This window comes from Giraffa tippelskirchi, chromosome 6 (genome assembly GCF_054371585.1).
Source record: "Giraffa tippelskirchi isolate mGirTip1 chromosome 6, T2T-mGirTip1v1.2.pri, whole genome shotgun sequence".
Taxonomy (NCBI): Eukaryota; Metazoa; Chordata; class Mammalia; order Artiodactyla; family Giraffidae; genus Giraffa; species Giraffa tippelskirchi.
In genome coordinates this window covers 106,527,094-106,544,052 of record NC_137280.1, presented here as the reverse complement: position 1 = coordinate 106,544,052, position 16,959 = coordinate 106,527,094, and the positions used below count along the sequence as shown (strand labels likewise).

General features: G+C 41.2%; 1 protein-coding gene and 2 long non-coding RNA genes across 5 annotated transcripts in view; 1 reads left to right on the top strand and 2 right to left on the bottom strand.

Annotated features, from left to right (window-relative positions):
* Positions 1-16,959, top strand: part of SNX24 (sorting nexin 24) — a 196,196-nt gene that overhangs the window by 140,551 nt on the left and 38,686 nt on the right. The gene's annotated exons all lie outside the window — the stretch shown is intronic.
* On the bottom strand, positions 579-2,750 carry LOC145509761 (uncharacterized). The gene is made up of 3 exons (XR_014056395.1): positions 2,359-2,750; positions 1,474-1,556; positions 579-1,356 (listed from the first exon to the last, which is right to left on the bottom strand). It is a non-coding gene; the product is annotated as an uncharacterized LOC145509761 (long non-coding RNA).
* On the bottom strand, positions 4,081-6,808 carry LOC145509762 (uncharacterized). The gene is made up of 3 exons (XR_014056396.1): positions 6,605-6,808; positions 6,405-6,523; positions 4,081-4,885 (listed from the first exon to the last, which is right to left on the bottom strand). It is a non-coding gene; the product is annotated as an uncharacterized LOC145509762 (long non-coding RNA).

The window sequence follows — 16,959 nt, the reverse complement described above, 5'->3', positions numbered from 1 at the left end:
GTTCACAGAAGTTACTTAACTGCTAATAAGCATTTTAGTAAAATAAAAACTGGCATTAAATTTGAAAGTAAGAGTAACTGAGGTTAAATTTATCCACTGGAGAGTTTTTTGTATTATCTACAAGACAATGACATTATCTTGTACAGTACATTAAGTATTTACCTATTCATTAGATATTTCCATTTTGCAAACTATTTTTAGAAATGGTTTATTTTTGGCTACACTGGGTCTTTGTTGCTGCACCTGGGCTGTCTGTAGTTACAACGAGTGGGAGCTACTCTCTAGTTGCCATGCATGGGCTTCATGTGAGTCACTGATCAGAACAGACTTTTAGGCCAAGATCAAGAGTTAGCTTATAGTATTAGCATGACTCAGACTTCATCAAAATCCTTCAAACACATGCAGCAAAGTAATGAGCAGTTATTTTAAAGCTATGATTGTATCGCTTCTATTTTTATTTATAGTGAAGTTACTTGAAAAGGTATACTTCGGGGTTTGCTAACTATTCTTATTAATTGTGGTAGTCATTCATCAAATTAATAACAGAAGATCACTGAAAAGTCATTGAAATCCATTGGTTTGGTATAGCGTCAGCATCAATGCTTTATTCAGAGTATCCCTTTTGCATAAATTAGTGAAGAAATGCCTATCTATCAAAACTGGGTTTACTGGTAGAAGGTTCAAACAGAAATACAGATCCATCACCCTTCTCTCTGCAGCCCGTTCCTGCCTTACATGTGTATGATCATCCAACAATCCGTTGAAAGTTTTAACTTGAGAGGTTTGAACCCTTAAAATATAATTAGTCAATTAGTTCTTAAGCACTTACATTTCAGAGTGTATTCTAAGAGCAACTACTATACAGGAAAAAAAAAAGCATTTTTCATTTTTTTCTCCCCGATTTATCAGATTGATCCTTCTTTTATCTCTGCACAAATGACACCATTAGTGGACCTGGGGATATCTAAGCTAAAGAAGCTCCTAAAAGATGAGAACATTAACCCAAGTGCACTGAATTCCCTAAACGTCTTGCATTCTCCTGCTCAGACTTGAAGTGGGTACCTGCTGTTTAACGTAATTAGTTTCAAAGGGAATGTCAGATCTGTCCTCAGGAGTTTACTCTGACCCAAAAGCCTGTGTAAGAAAATATCAGTGAGACAAAACAAGAAAAGTTATCACAGTTGGGAAGCTCCTTCTCACTGCGTTATTCCGTTATTCGTTACTCGGTGGCATGTTTTAAAAAAGAGTCCTATTTGCTGTCGGCCGTAGTAATTTTCTGGTTGCAAACTTGTGCTCAAGACCAAGTTGCTCTAGCAGGTAGCTGTTTTCCTCTTCCAAAAATGAGGACATGGTGGGCTGAGTACAAAAAAAGAAAAAGAAAACAGCTGACCTTTTAACAATAGTTTTAGCATTTCTTATGAAAGTAAGATTTAAAAATTGAAGACAAATTAAGCTTATTAATTTTCAACTTACATTTTCCCCATTAAAACGTGTACTGAAACAAGGCTATTTTCAGCTTCTCTTTTTATCCATATTGACGTTCAGCTTATAATGAGCTATAATTAAGAGGTTGAAAGGGGTCTCATTTGAGTAGCAGGGTAAGTCGGGCAACAAATGACAGCATCACAGTTCTCTTTGGTTTCTTTTCCCTAAGACATAGATGGGCAATTGCTTAAAACTTATAATTTGTAAGCCACTAGTCTCATGACCCTCTTTGTTTATTCCCCTCTGTCACCCTCCTTTGTTGAGTGTTGCTGATCTGTTCAGCCACACCTTGGCTGAGCTCCAGAGCTTAAAGGAGGGGCTGTGGGCCCCCTTCTTGCCAGTCTGGGCTCCAGACTCACAGAACTCACAGGCCGGTGAGGGGGGAGCAGCTGACCCTTGAAGGACCAGAAGGTTATTAAAGAAGGAACTGAAACTGCCCTTTAGGGAGACAGTGCAGCTGGGAAATAGTACAAGACCTGGATGCTCAATTCACCCACCTCAAGGGGCACACTGTCCACCTTAGAGGATGTTATTAACAGCTAGTCATTTGACATCACAGAATTATTTTCCCATAAAATGTTCTTGATCCTATCTACCTCAACAGTGGTGATGAGAATTAAGTGACCCTGTATATGTAGGGCTACTTAGCAAGCCATACAATATTATGCCAGTATTATATATAACTGTTTTTCTTAGCAAATCCCTTGCTTAATTTCCTGTCTATAAATTCTTTCTACAACATTCTGCAGCAATTGGGCCTCAGCTACATTTGGTCAAATATTTGCTGGGGTGGTACCTGTTATCTCCCAAAGCATAATCTTCCATCAGAGACTTCAGTCATAAAGTTTCTCTTTATATTTGGTCAAAATTTACCTCCTCAGTGTTTGTCTCTGTTGCGTTCTGCCTCTGAAATAACCCTCATGCATTCAAAGCCCTGTCTTGGATGCAGAGATAAAAGAGTGAATGAAGCAGACTCGGACCTGCCATCTTGGACTTGAAGTTGAAGGGACAAAAGCCAAGTAAACTTATAAATGAAATAACTGCAAGCGCCGTCAGGGAAATGGAAAATAAGGGAGCAAGGAAAAGACGATCAGGGAGTGAGAGCAAGTGCTTGAGTGGTCAGAAAAGGCGCCTCTGAGGTGACATTTAGACTAAGACTGAAGAAAGTTATTCATGTCGAGCCCGAGAAGAAGGCTGAGGGAACCACAGGGGCAGAGGCTGTGGTGGAAGGAGCAGAGGCCCTTTGATGGCTCTGAAGACCACTGTGGCTATCACTTTATGATCCAGGTGATGGATGTGGAAGGTGAAGGGAGGAAAGCCTTCAGCTTGGCAGCTGGGTAGGGCGGTGCTTTCAATTGCTAAGGTGAAGAGATGGTAGAGGAGGGGGTGGCAGGTTTATTTATTTATTTTGTTAAGGAAATATCAATTTCTGTTTTGCACATTTTTAATTGAAGGGATCTATAAGAAACTCAAGTGGAGATGTTACGTAGGTATTTAGTTCTGTGAGTCTGGAGCCCAGAAGAAAGTTCCAGCTTGGAGATAAGAATTTGCATCTAATCAGAATAAAGGTTTTAAAATCCAGGGCAACTGATACATTCCAATTAGAATGTGGGGAGACAAGAGGGCACTGGCTAAGCCTTGAAAAATTCCAGCATTTTTGAGGGCAGGTGGTAAAGGAAGAGACAACAAAGGAGAGTGAAAATGAGATAGGAGGAAACCGAAAGAGTTACAGAAACAAAGAAAGGAGTTTTTCAAGAAGTGGGAGAAGGGTTGTTTGGCTGAGTGATGGCTGCTCAGAAGTTGAGTACGGTGACGACAAAAGTGGCCATTGAATTTAGCAACACGGAAGAGATCTGTGACCTTGGAAAGCTGAAAATGGTGGCAACCAAAGCCATTTTTGTCCAAGGTAGAGTAGTGGATGAAGTGGAAATAAGAAAACAGCATCTGTAGTAAACTGATGAGAACTTATGCTGTGAAAAGAAGCAGAGAAATAAGCTGTGTTCTCTGAGGGGCTTTTGTTTGTTTCTTTGTTTACTTGGTTCTGTGAGATCCTAGAGCATGTTTATAAGCTGATAGGAATGATTCAGCAGAGATAATAGAAAGATGGATGGATGGAGTTAATAGTGAATAGGCAGAGGAAGGAAGACTTATAACGAAAGAAATAATCTGAGAAAGTCAAGAGGTGGACTGAGAGCTAGAAGGTAACTAGAGGAACTGGCCTCTGAGAGCAGGAGAGACACTCCCTCCACTATAGCAGAGGAAGGAAGAGAGGATTGTGGAAGGGTGATGTGGATAGAGCAGGGGTAAAGATGAGGGGTGTCAGGTCTGGTGGCTTCTGTATTCTCCTTGAAGTGTGAACAGCAGTTCTCAGCTCAGAGGGAGGGTAGAGGAAGGGGTAAGGGAGATTCGAAGAAAAGAGGGGAAGGTATGGCATGGTTGATGGTGGCTCCTCTGGAGCAGTGGCTCTCAACATGTGGTTCCTGGACCAACAGCATCAGCATTACCTGGGAACTTTTCTGAAATGCAGTTTTTGAGATCCCATACCATACCTATTAGACCAGAAACTTGGGAGGTGGAACCCAGCAATTTGTGTGGTTTTTGTCTTTGTTGTTAACCTCCTTACCATTTATTGAGTTGTGAACTGCTGCAGTCACTGCTGAAATCTGAGACTCACTCATCCCGATCCTTCTCTTGGCTTCCCCTTGAAAAGGAAGCCTGGAGCAGAACCACCCCAAAGCCCAGAGGGTAGCAAGAAGACGTGGGGGATGCAGGGAGATGGGAGGAAGGAAGCAGGACCAGTGTGCAAAGTTAGACTCCTGGGGATACACACACACTCCCACAGGCAAAGACCAGGGGTGTCCATCTCTCCCCAGTCAACGGCCATGAGAACATTAGGGAAGGACCAGGTGTCCACAAGAGATTTCAGTCCTTCCTGTCATGAAGCATTGGCCAAGAGGGGCTGAGCCAAGGTCACTGGCCTCTGCCTTCAGGGCACATGAGGCCTGAGCCAGAGCAGCTTTGATGGTGGCCACCAGCTTCAGAAAGTTGCTCTCTGTGTCCACGTAGCCATCGCCTCCCTTCTTGGAGTGACCCAGCTTCCCTGCTACGAACACTTCAAAGAAACCAGTGACCTGGCGAGTCCCCTCGCTGCAAATGTCCAAGCATCCAGGGAACCCATCTCTTCTAACTTATTTTTGACCTGAAGATACTTGGAGTGCCACAGTACTTGAAGATACTTAAGTGCCACAATAAACCACTTGGATGATGACCACCACAGTTCACTATAGCGAGGACTCCAGATCCGAATCCCAGGGAGGAAAAGCAAGGTCTGCCAGAGTTCTGAGTTTTAACAAGTCTTCTTGGTGATACTGATGTTAGTTGGAGTTGGAGAACCACTGTTCTAGAGAAAAGTTGCAAGACAACATTTTGTAGCTAAGAGCTTGAATTTAAAGTGAAACCAGTTTCTTTGTACTGTGTGGTTTTCTCTTGGTGCTTAGCAGCTGGGGTTGAGGCGTGGGTGAGAGGTGCCAGGATTCAACTAGAACTGAGGGGTCCTAAGTACACAGTGGTGGGAGAGGGGGCCTGATGAGGTTGGAAGCATTTCAGGGAACTGATTATGATGGTCAGTCATGCAATCTGCAGCTGAACAAGGATGACGGAAATGGCAGAAGGGGCCAATGAAAGTAAGAAGTCTTCAGATCGAAAAGGGAACTCTCTTACACTGTCGGTCAAAATGCAAACTAGTACAGCCGCTATGGAGAACAGTGTGGAAATTCCTTTAAAAACTGGAAATAGAACTGCCATATGAGCCAGAAATCCCACTGCTGGGCATACACAAAGAGGAAACCAGAATTGAAAAAGACAGGTGTACCCCAATATTCATCATAGCACTGTTTACAATAGCTAGGACATGGAAGCAACCTAGATGTTCATCAGCAGACGAACAGACAAGAAAGTTGTGGCACATATACACAATGGAATATTACTCAGCTATTAAAAAGAATGCATTTGAATCAGTTCTGATGAGGTGGATGAAACTGGAGCCTATTATACAGAGTGAAGTAAGTCAGTCAGAAAATCACCAATACGGTATATTAACGCATATATATGGAATTTAGAAAGATAACAACAACCCTATACGTGAGACAGCAAAAGAGACACAGATATAAAGAACAGACTTTTGGACTCTGTGGGAGAAGGCAAGGGTGGGATGATATGAGAGAATAGCATTGAAACATGTATATTATCATATGTGAAACAGATGACTGGTCCAAGTTTGATGCATGAAACAGGGCACTCAATGCCAGTGCACTGGGACAACCCAGAAGGATGGGATGGGGAGGGAGGTGGATGGGGGGTTCAGGATGGGGGACACATGTATATCTGTGGCTGATTCGTGTCAATGTATGGCGAAAACTAGCACAATATTGTAAAGTAATTAGCCTCCAGTTAAAATAAATAAATTAATTAATTGAAAAAACCTCAAGTCTCCGGATCAGTTGTTTGAAGGTTTCACTCATGGTAGCAGGGCAGGGGCAGGGGGTAACACCATTGAAAAGAAGGGCTCTGTATAGCACAACTAGGTCATGTCTGAGTTCATGGGTTCACAGAGATAGTGCTTTAGAGATCTGACTAAATGAGTTCTGTGTAAAAATTCCATAAAACAAATACTTGGCCTGTGTGCCTGCATTAGTGTACGCATTAAGAGGCCAGGAAGTTGTAAGATAGTTGGGTCTCATACAAAGCACAAGCTTTTTTTTTTTTTAATTTGCAATGACAGAAGTAAAACCATATAAGAAAATGTTTACTTTCTTTAAATCAGCTTTTTAAATTATTCAACTTCTATGAGAGATTATTTTTGTTCATCTTAAACTACTGCTACTAAGAATAATAATAAATAGCATTTGTTAGGTACTTACAGTACAGCAGGCACCATAGCAGTTTCTTTATAGGCATGAATCTTATTTCATCATGACCACAGCCTCTGGAGTAGACTGCTACTGACCTTGTTGAAGCATGGAGGATCTAAGAAAATTGCCTGTGATTAATTTTAAACAGTATAAGTAAATAAATGGTCAAAAGTGCATACAATTCTTACAAACCTAAACAACCTACCCACCATTTCTTCAGTAACTGTAAAATAATAAGGTGTGGTCTTCACTTGGTCCGTGACCACCCCCAGGTGATAGCACCCAGCTGAGCCTTGAGGAAACAAGGAGCATGCCTGCCGGGCGCTCCCTGGCTCCCTCCCTGGGGCACAGCTGGCTCAGGCTGAGGCCGAAGGTGGTTGAGTAGACCACTGCCTGGGATGGTTGATCTGGTCAACCAGTGTGGTTGGTGTGTGCGCCTGGTGAGATGTCCAGGCTGTTGTGCGTGGGTCCCACTGTTGTATTTGTTCCCTTGTGTTTCTCCTGTATCTCCGCCTAGCCCCAGTGACGTCTGACTCCTCGGCAGGAAGGACAGCCAGACAGCACTGGGACAGCCAGGGACAAAGAGCAGAAGTGAATCCAAAAATGCTATCTTCAGGCCCCAGAGACACACCTTCCAGCTTTTTCTCCTCCTCCTCCTTTTTTAACAAATTCATGTTTTACTCTCAAACTTTGCTAAGATCTTCAAAATGTAAAACTTCTGCTTGAAAATGTATATAGTCATTTCAACTTGCTCGAGTATCACTGTAAACCTTTGGTGTCTCCCTTTAATTGCTCTTAATAGAGAGCTGTTAAAAGATCATACAATTTGTGATTAAAAAGTTAAAGTTGAATTGTATTTTCTTCCACTAGCCAATGCTAAATTATTCCCTCTGGGTCATTTTACAATGATTTGGACAGTCCTTTGTAAAACAAGTTTAATGAAACACATAGGGATGCTGTGTGTGATTTATGTAATAGACTCAATTTAGTAGGATATTTTTCTGGATAATCAGCTTACATTCTTATTTTGTTTAGTCTTATTACCTATATTCTTAACTTCTTTACTATTTGGTAATATGTGTGCTTGGCACCTACTGTGTTAGGCAGACAAGTTTTTCATGTATTGGTCCTTTTTTTTTATAGGCAGTGCTATGTATGTGTGAACCCTGATTGTTTTTTTCATTTTTCATAGGTTGTTCTTTATATTGCGGACTTTTTTAAAGTGAAAGTCGCTCGGTCGTGTCTGACTCTTTGCAGCCCCATGGACTATACAGTCCATGGAATACTCCAGGCCAGAATACTGGAGTGGGTAGCCTTTCCCTTCTCCAGGGTATCCTAGTAAGTTAAAAATATCTAGGATGCTTCCTTCCTCCCTTTCTATCTCCCTCTCTCCTTTCCTTCTTTCTTTCCTTCCTTCCTAAGTATTCTACTCAGTACTAAAGTAAATTAAAAGTAAAATAGCAGAGTTGGGTTTTTTCTTTTCTTCTCTCTCTTTATTAAAGTATTCTACCCAGTACTCTGCTCTTTGGGCCAAAAATTGGACTTTTTGATCTGCAGAGGCAAGAAGTCTGTCTCAGTAGAGGTTTGTGTTATACCACAGGTAACAATCCAATGAAAGAACTTAACTGAAATTGGGGTTTCTCTTTCTCAGGTTTATTATTTCCTCAAGCGTTGCCAGTGGCAGGTAATTGAGGGTTTTGTTCCGTAATTCAAAATCATCAGGGATTGGATCTCTGGGTCTTTTGGCTTTTCCATCAGGATCACAAGATAACAGGTAAACTCAGGGACTACACGCATGTTCCAGGCACGAGGGGAGAGGAAAGGGGTAGGAAAGTGAGCAAAAAGATGAGAGACAGCAGAGCCTCAATATTCACTTTCAGGAAACACTTTGGGTCTTTTCCATTCAATGACTACCACTGACATCTTAGTGGCCAGGTCTGTGCCATGTGGCAAGGGAATCTGGGAAATATTGGGGGGAGGGTATTGTTTTTTGTTATTCTTGTTTGCTTTTTTTTAGCTTGGCAGTTTGCCACCCCCAAAAAACAAATTGGTGTTTCACTAATAAGGACGAAGGGGACAATGAATCTGTGTTAGGCAACTGCCAGTCTGTCACAGCCTCCAGTGGCGGAAGGCAGACAGAGAATTCAAGGTTATGTGTGAAGCAGTTGTCCTTGCCATCGTTCTCTGCCTGCTTCCTGGGAAACCTGGGAGCCTATCAGAAAAAGACTGGTGTAATCTGGAAACCACCAGGAAAGGATCCATACTCATTGTTCAGTGTAAATTCCTGAATGAAAGTGAAGTGAAAGTCTCATGGTCATGTCCAACCCTTTGTGACCCCATGAACTATACGGTCCATGGAATTCTCCAGGCCAGAATACTGGAGTAGGTAACCATTCCCTTCTTCCCAACCCAGGGATCGAACCCAGGTCTCCCACATTGCAGGCAGATTCTTTACCTGCTGAGCCACAAGGGAAGCCCGTAAATTCCTGAATAGACATGTATAGTTTAACTCCAAGTTATGGGAGGACTTATTTCCGCATTAGATTTGGGGGGAAGGGCCAGAGTAGGTATGTTCTTCTTTCCATGGACTCAAGCACAGGCTCCTGCTTGGACATACAATGCAATGGCTAGTAGTCATGTGTATAGAGGCCCCCTCTCTCATCTTTCATGCTGTTATGGTTTACCTTTCTTAGTATAGGCCCTTTGGGCTACTGGTAGCCCACCTGTGTATTTTATGTGAACAATTTCATTGACTGCATTCTGCATTGCTGCCAAGAGGTCAAGGGCCCCTCTCCCACTTCCATTATTCTTTCCTACAGAGACTTGTTTTTAACTATAGACCTATGAACTGTCTCTACAAGGGCTGCTTTTCATTTCTGTTACATTTCTCTGAGGACTTGCTACTGCATCCTGAAATAAGTCTGTGTCTCACTCTCTAGCTGCTTCCCACTGAGTGTTCCCACTGAATTCTCTGCACTATCAACTTTCAAGTTCAACTTCATTCAAGGTTCTTACATTCACGTAAAACATTACTTGTATAACTTCAGCATTTTAAAAGGAGATTCAATGCAGTACTTATAACAACTATAAGTTGTCGTCAGTTACTGTTGGCAGTCTTCATTTAAAATTTTAAAAAGATATTTGCCCAGTACGCTCTATCTTACCTGTAGCGCAATGAGAATGTGTATACTTCAGAGGGCCTAGTTGATCTAAACTACACCTCTAGCAAAGGAGATGCAGACATAAAGAACAGAGTTAGGGTCACAGTGGGAGAAGGAGAGGGTGAGATGACTTAGAGAGTAGCATTGAAACATATACATTACCATATGTAAAATAGATAGCCAATGGGAATTTGCTGTATAACACAAGGAACCCAAAGCAGGTGCTCTGTGATAACCTCACGCGTGGGGGGTGGCGGCAAGGGTGTAGGGGAGGGGGTGGTGGGGTGGGGAGGGAGACGGGAGTGAGGTTTAAGAGGGAGGGGACATATGTATACCTATGGCTGATTCATGCTTATGTATGGCAGAAACCATCACAATATTGTAAAAAATTACCCTCCAATTAAAAATAAAATAAAATTAAAAAAAAACTACACCTCTTCAAACTCAGCTGTGCTTGAGCTGTGTCACAGTATACAGTATGTGAAGAAAGAGAATACTAAATAAATCAGAGGAATAAAGCAGATAGTTGGGAGCATGTTTAAGTGACTTGAGAGAGCAAATGGTTTTCAAGCACTTTAAACACTTTAAAAACATCAATTCCTCAGCATACGTAGGCTCTGCTAATTGTAAATCTTTCATTAAAAACCAGTCTCTAGAGGCTCTCTCCAGGCAACATCTTGCAAGGCTAGTTCTGATTACTATTTCTCTTCTTTAAGGTAAAAAGACAGTGCTTCCATAAGCATATTCTATAATTTGTATTTCAGTTGGTGTCATACCATATTCTTTGAATAACTAAATCAGTTTTGAGGTGCTTTGCAATATATGGTTTTATTCAAATGTATCAGTCCCCTGATCTCAGTTTTGACTTATAGATAAGTAGCTAGTTTATAACTGCTTTCAGAATTTTTTTTTCTATTGGGTGATCAAGAACATGATCATCTGTACATGTTCTCATAAATCTGACATTACTATAATGTGTAATTGAGCCACATTGTTCTTCAGCATATAGTTAGGTAATTTAAATAGATCAAAGGTATATAAGAGGTCACTTTAAAGCATTTTGCCAAGTCAAAGAAGAACTGAGTTGGTCAGAGGTTGTCAAATAGATTTTGAAATGTTTCTATCTTTGCTTTTTTTTGTCATCAAGTTTTTTTTTTTTTTTTAATATAGAACAGATTAATGGAGTTCATTGTTTTCCTTCTTGGAGTTCTTATATAGGAGTTCTTATATACTTGTAAGAATTTGTTGAGATCTTAAGAACTTTTAAAAATATATTTATTTATTGGGCTGCATTGGGTCTTACTTGCAGCATGCAGGCTCTTTGCTGCAGCACACGGGCTTCTCTAGTTGTGGGCTCTAGAGCACATGGGCTTCATTTACCCTGAGGCATATGGAATCTTAGTTCCCCGGTCAAAGATTGAACCCGTATTCCCTGCATTGGAAGGCAGATTCTTAGCCACTAGACTACCAGGCAAGTCTCTAGAAAATTTTTAAATCCAGAGAAAATTAGAAGTGTTGTTTTAAGGGAGCTGATTTCAGTGGTTCCTTTAAATTTATTTATGGGATAAATTAAATGTATAAAAACAGTAGAAAAATATGTATTGGAAAAGATAAAGGATTCCAATAAAATTTACTAAGAGAAGAACTAAACTATGTAGCCCAATGCTGTTGTGCATGCAGTAAATGTCAGTAAATATTTCCAGAATGAATGAATAACCCAGTGAATAGATAACATTTGTAGATCAGTAGCTTTACAGCGGGTGAGACCTGGGTTTCAATCCTGCTTGACCCCTTTGAGAAAACTTGCACAGGTGATTTTGCCTTTTCTGAGCCCCAGATTCCTCATATGTAGAATGTGGATAATGAACATATCTCATAGTACTGTGCAAATTAAGTAAAATTAAATGAGAGCCCAGCACAGATCAGTCATTAAATAAAGATTATGGTTGTTATAAACCATATGAAAAATGCGGTAGGTTAAAATTGTCGAAAGCTAGTATGACTCAATCACATCACAAAATGATTTTGTTATTTCACACACAAAAAGTGGTGACTTAACCCAACCTGAGGATCTTGGAAAAGTTTTTTAAGGAAAGTAACACTTGAGCTGAGACTTGAAGGAGAAGTGGGAGTTGGCCTGTTGAGAAGGTGGGAAGGGCATTTCTAATAATAGAGCTATACCCTGGTAAAAGTAGGGCTTCCCTCGTAGCTCAGTTGGTAAAAAATCCGCCTGCAATGCAGGAGATCCAGGTTCGATTCCTGGGTCAGGAAGATCCCCTAGAGAAGGAAATGGCAACCTGCTCAAGTATTCTTGCCTGGAAAATCCCATGGACAGAGGAGTCCAGCTGGCTACGGTCCCCAGGGTTGCAAGAGTCCGACATGACTTAGTGTCTAAACCACCACCACCTGGTAGAAGTATAACCAAGTCTAAGGTAGACTATTTGAATAGTATTGTTTGGCCAGATTGGGCCTTAATGGCTTTTATAAACCCTGTGTGCACTGTAATCAGAGTAATAATCTATTAACCTAGGACTATATTATCCTTATCAAAAGAAAAGTTGGAGCATAATACTTCAATATATGCATATTTAGTAATGTTTTTTACATATACTGCTATAAATCCATTAAAAATTAGAAAAGATAGATTTCTTTAGTTTTCATTATTATTTTCAATCTTTTAAATATGCTTTTTAATCTTTTTTTAATATTTGGTTTTCTGAATCACAATTAATTATCTTGTTCAACTCCCCACATGTCTGTAACCCACTTTGGAGACCACTGGCCTATGAAAATCCATTGAACATGAACAAAAGTTTTCCTCATGCTTCCCAAACATGCTTTATGAGAGTTTAGGGTTTGTATTTTCTGCATCTGCATGATCTCATGACTCCAGTCTAGAAAAGTAACATATCTTTTCCCCCAGCTGACTGTATCTGTCGGGAATGTGTTTCCTCAGAGCAGAAGCAAAACCACCCAGGGGGTGCATACCTTGAACCTGGTCTAGCCTTTCCCACAGATAAAGCCCTGCAGAAGATGAGTTCGTGAACCAAAACTGCAGAACAGAAGAAATGCACAGCTACGAGTGAGACACAAAAACAGGACTAAATCCCAAGAAGCTGAAGTACAAGCACGACTGAATGGAAAGCCCAAATTAAAATGTCTAAAATAGTTGAAGGCATAAGAAAAGATCATGAACCTACGAATAGCAAAACAGACAGATTTGAAAAGGAACCAAATATGAAATGAAAAATCTGGTCATCAAAATTAACTCTGTGGAGTAAGAGGCCATTTGTGCTCATCCTTAGTTAGTCAGTCATGCCTGACTCTTTGAGACACTATGGACTGTAGCCTGCCAGGCTCCTCTGTCCATGGAATTTTTTAGGCATGATTTTTTAATGCATGATCACTGATCTGAGGAATGCCACTGCTGTTCCAGTTGTAGTCAAAAACATAAATCATCTTTCACAAGACGCAGAAGCCTCAACCCACCTCTATAGTTTAGCCTCTCCTATGTTATTGCTCAGCTTTATTTTCCTCAGGCACAACCTCACTGACCTTTCTGTTTTCCTAATGCCATACTTCCACCTTCCACAAGCCTTTGAACACACTGTGTTTTGAACAGTATGCTGTGCTTTGCATCTGAAATATCCCACTCCCTTTATTCTGTTAGCTCCTTCAACTCTCAGCTCAAGGGTCACTTTCCCAGGGAAGCTTTGTTAATACTTCACAGGTTAATGAGGGCTTCCCTGGTAGCTCAGCTGGTAAAGAATCCACCTACAATGCAAGAGACCACAGTTCGATTCCTGGTTGGGAAGATTCCCTGGAAAAGGAATAGACTACCCACTCCAGTGTTCTTGGGCTTCACTGGTGGCTCAGCTGGTAAAGAATCCGCCTGCAATGCAGGAGACCTGGGTTCAATCCCTGGGTCGGGAAGATCCCCTGGAGAAGGGAAAAGCGACCCACTGCAGTGTTCTGGCCTGGAGAATTCCATGGACTGTATGGTCCATGGGGTCATGAACAGTCAGACACGACTGAGCATACATATACATAAATAGGGTGATTTGTTACTAATGCTTAGAGAAAAAGATTCCTTCCCTTCAAGGTACTTATTTCAGTTTGTAATCTCATATCCATCCCTGTGATTATTTGAACACTATCCATCTTCCCCACTAGACTGTAAGTCCTGGGAAGACAAGCTCATGTTTGTTTGGTTACCTGTTGTGCCAGAGGTTGTACCTAATGCCTGGTAAATAAATATCTTTTTTATGAAAAGATATTCTAGAAACATAAGAGACTTAAAATTTGATATTAGAATAGCTCAAAAGGTGGTTGTTTTCCAGTTTCTATTGTTCCCTGGTTTTATCTTTTTATCCATATTATCAGGAATTAGATTTCTTCTGTCAGATATTCCTGAAGCCTAATCCCATTGTTTCCTTACACAGATTCTTTACCATTTTAAACAGGCCTTTGTCAGAGCCTTCAGCTTTTCATGCAGGTCCTCAGATTTCTTGTAAGATAGTCTGTAAAGCCCTGTGAAATGACAGCAGATGTCTGTTTGAATCTCTGCATAGTGCAGTTGCCACCAGAACCAGAGCAGACTCATCCCAGGAAGCGTGGCGCACAGAGAAGGATGTGTGCTGAAGTGGGCTCCTCTGAAGCACATCTGGTTTTTATTTTTCAGGTGATCATGAGCCTTCTTAGCTCTGTTTACTGGCTGACTTTTTAAAAATAATGTTCCTTCAGTAACCTTCCTGTGGTTCATTTTGTGAAATCGTGAGCAAGTGCTGGGGAGGAGGTACATGGAGGACTGAGGACCACAGAGCCTCTTTGAGCTGATAGGTTTGGTTCCCAAAGGACAGAACACTGAAGCCCACTCACTGCAGTGAAAAGGTATTGATTTCTCTCCCTCCCTGTTCTCAGCTGCACCTCTGAAGTCGGTATGGTATGCAGTATCTTTCCTGGTAAAGAGAGGAAAAACTGTCATGAACTTGGTCACCCCAATTGGACATTTCAAACCAAACGAGATGGAATAGGAAAAGAGCTTTCCAAGCTCTTGGAAACCTCCCGACTTAATTCAGTACCCTGACTTTTGTGACCAGGAGGTTCCTTCCAGTTCATAACAAACCTTGATAGACAATGGGAAGAAATGTGGTGGGGGTTTTTTTTTTTCTCCTTTAATGTTTCAAAAAGAGAATAAAAGGATCAAATCAATGAAAACAATACAGCTTTGTGCAGTGATCTTGGAAGGTTAGCACAGTGGTCTTGTCCAAGTTTTCAACAAGATTCTCCGTTCCTGTTATAATTGGCTGCTGGCTAGGTTTGGACCTAACTAGAATGCCAGCGTTCGATTTCACCGTGTCCTCGGTGGAGATATGTCACCGTTTATGCTCGCCGTAGTGACAATTTTCTAAAATGGAAACTCGTGGGAAATCATTACAGTGTTTATACGTCTCCCTTGTCGGACAGCGTTATCCTGTGATATTTTACCAGTGTTTTCCACTGCATGATGGCATCTAGTGAAGGTTAAGGCAGCACGGGTCCCTCTGTAATTTTGTGACTGCATTTTACTTACTGAAGAAGAAAAGATAACTGACAATTAAGTGTTTGGGATGTCACAGAAAGAACATGTGCAACTAATCAATGCTATCCTTTGGGAACACGATTTTATAAAGCTGATAAGGTAGAAAAATCGGGATTTTGTGATTTGTGTTACATGATGATAATTGCACCTTTTCAATAAAAGAGACATTTCTCCTGGAGTAAACACTTAGCTGGCGGAGGATGCTGGTACCAATGCTATTGTTTTTCTGCCCCCTTTAGGCAATTTTTGGGTAAATACTTTCATAGAGACTTTTTTTTCCCCATTCTTCTTTTAGAGTGATATTTTGGTCTATAATAAGGAAAGTCATTTATTCTTCTGTGACTGAGTAACATGGTTGTAAAGAATGATTATTTTTTGCTTCTCACAAGGTACACCCAATCGCCTGTGTTCATGTTTATCAGAGTTGGATATCGTCTTAGCAAAGTCTGTTACATGATCTATCACACACTTGTTAAAATTCTTTGATTTAGCCCCATTTCCTTTGTGCATCTTAATAACAACCTGGTTTTTAATCTATGTCCTTCCTTAGTGGCAAATTGGATGGAACGTTCTTTACTGTGGTTTTTCAGTTAATTTGGTAGCATCTCCAGTCTGCACGTGTATGAAAGAGCAAGTAACAGACATTCAGAACCCAGATATTTAGAAGCTCTTAGGAGCCTACTCGTCCCATACATGTGCCGCTTCTCCTAGTTTTATGGCCCAGGTTTCAGCTAGAGATAGATTCCTTCTCTGCTGGTTTAGACAGTATTTTCTTCTTGTTCCAGCAGCTTTGGAAACTGCCACCCTCCTTAACAGAGTGGTTAGTTAGCCTAAAGGCCACATTATCTCCTTGCTCCTCCACCACCCCCTTCCATGCTTGGTGCCCACTGTTGAGTAACCTCTTCGTATGGAAACCATTCTGAATCTTCTAGTCATTTTCACTGCTTGCCGCTAGCTTGTCTGAGTTTCTTTTTATTTCTCTTTCCTTGGGGGTTAAATAGTATTGCATTCAGTGGAGTGAGAGGGCTGCTCAGCTCATTTTAGACCTTTATGGAAATAGCACTTTCTTGCTGACCCACCACTTGCAACCAGCAGGGCTTATGACCTACTATCCAGCTTGCATCTGGGTGCTTCATTCTGCCTCTTACAGTAGTTGACTTGGTACTTTAACCTGTACCGTTTAATGGGATTATTTCTAACTTTTTCTCCAATGTGTTACTTATTTTGAATTCTGATGTTTTACTGCATAAATTAGCTACCAAACCATGCCACCCTCCTTAACAAAATGGTTAGTTAATCTAACTCGCCATCTCAGCTTGCACCTGGTGTCAGAACTCTACCATCAGAGTTATTAAACAGTTAGAAAGCACTTAGCCCAGGACCCAGTACTGCCCAGCAATTCAAATTCCCCCTCTCATAACAGGTGTGGCGTACTATCATATACTCTGCAGAAATAGAGTTTAAATCTTACTTTCCCTCCTTTTTGGCTAATTTAGGAAACCTTCAGCACCATGGCTTGTTGAATTCTAGAGTTATATACAGAAGACGTAGATGCCATAAATATGAACTGCTTTCTAAATCCAGCACAGCAATAGATTTTGGTCTTTCGGAAAAAAATCTTTTACCAGGGTTGCCTCACGGCCAGACCCACAGCCTAGAGCTGAAAGCACTCATGAATTCTAATAGCAAGGCGTTGCACGCTCCAGCGGGGTTCCAATTGACAAAGAGGTGGAAAACTGAAACAAGAAGGCTAGCAAGTCCTTCGAGGGGCTGGCCTTCAGCACAGGCTCAGCAGTACTTCAGGCTCCAGGCCAAATGAAGA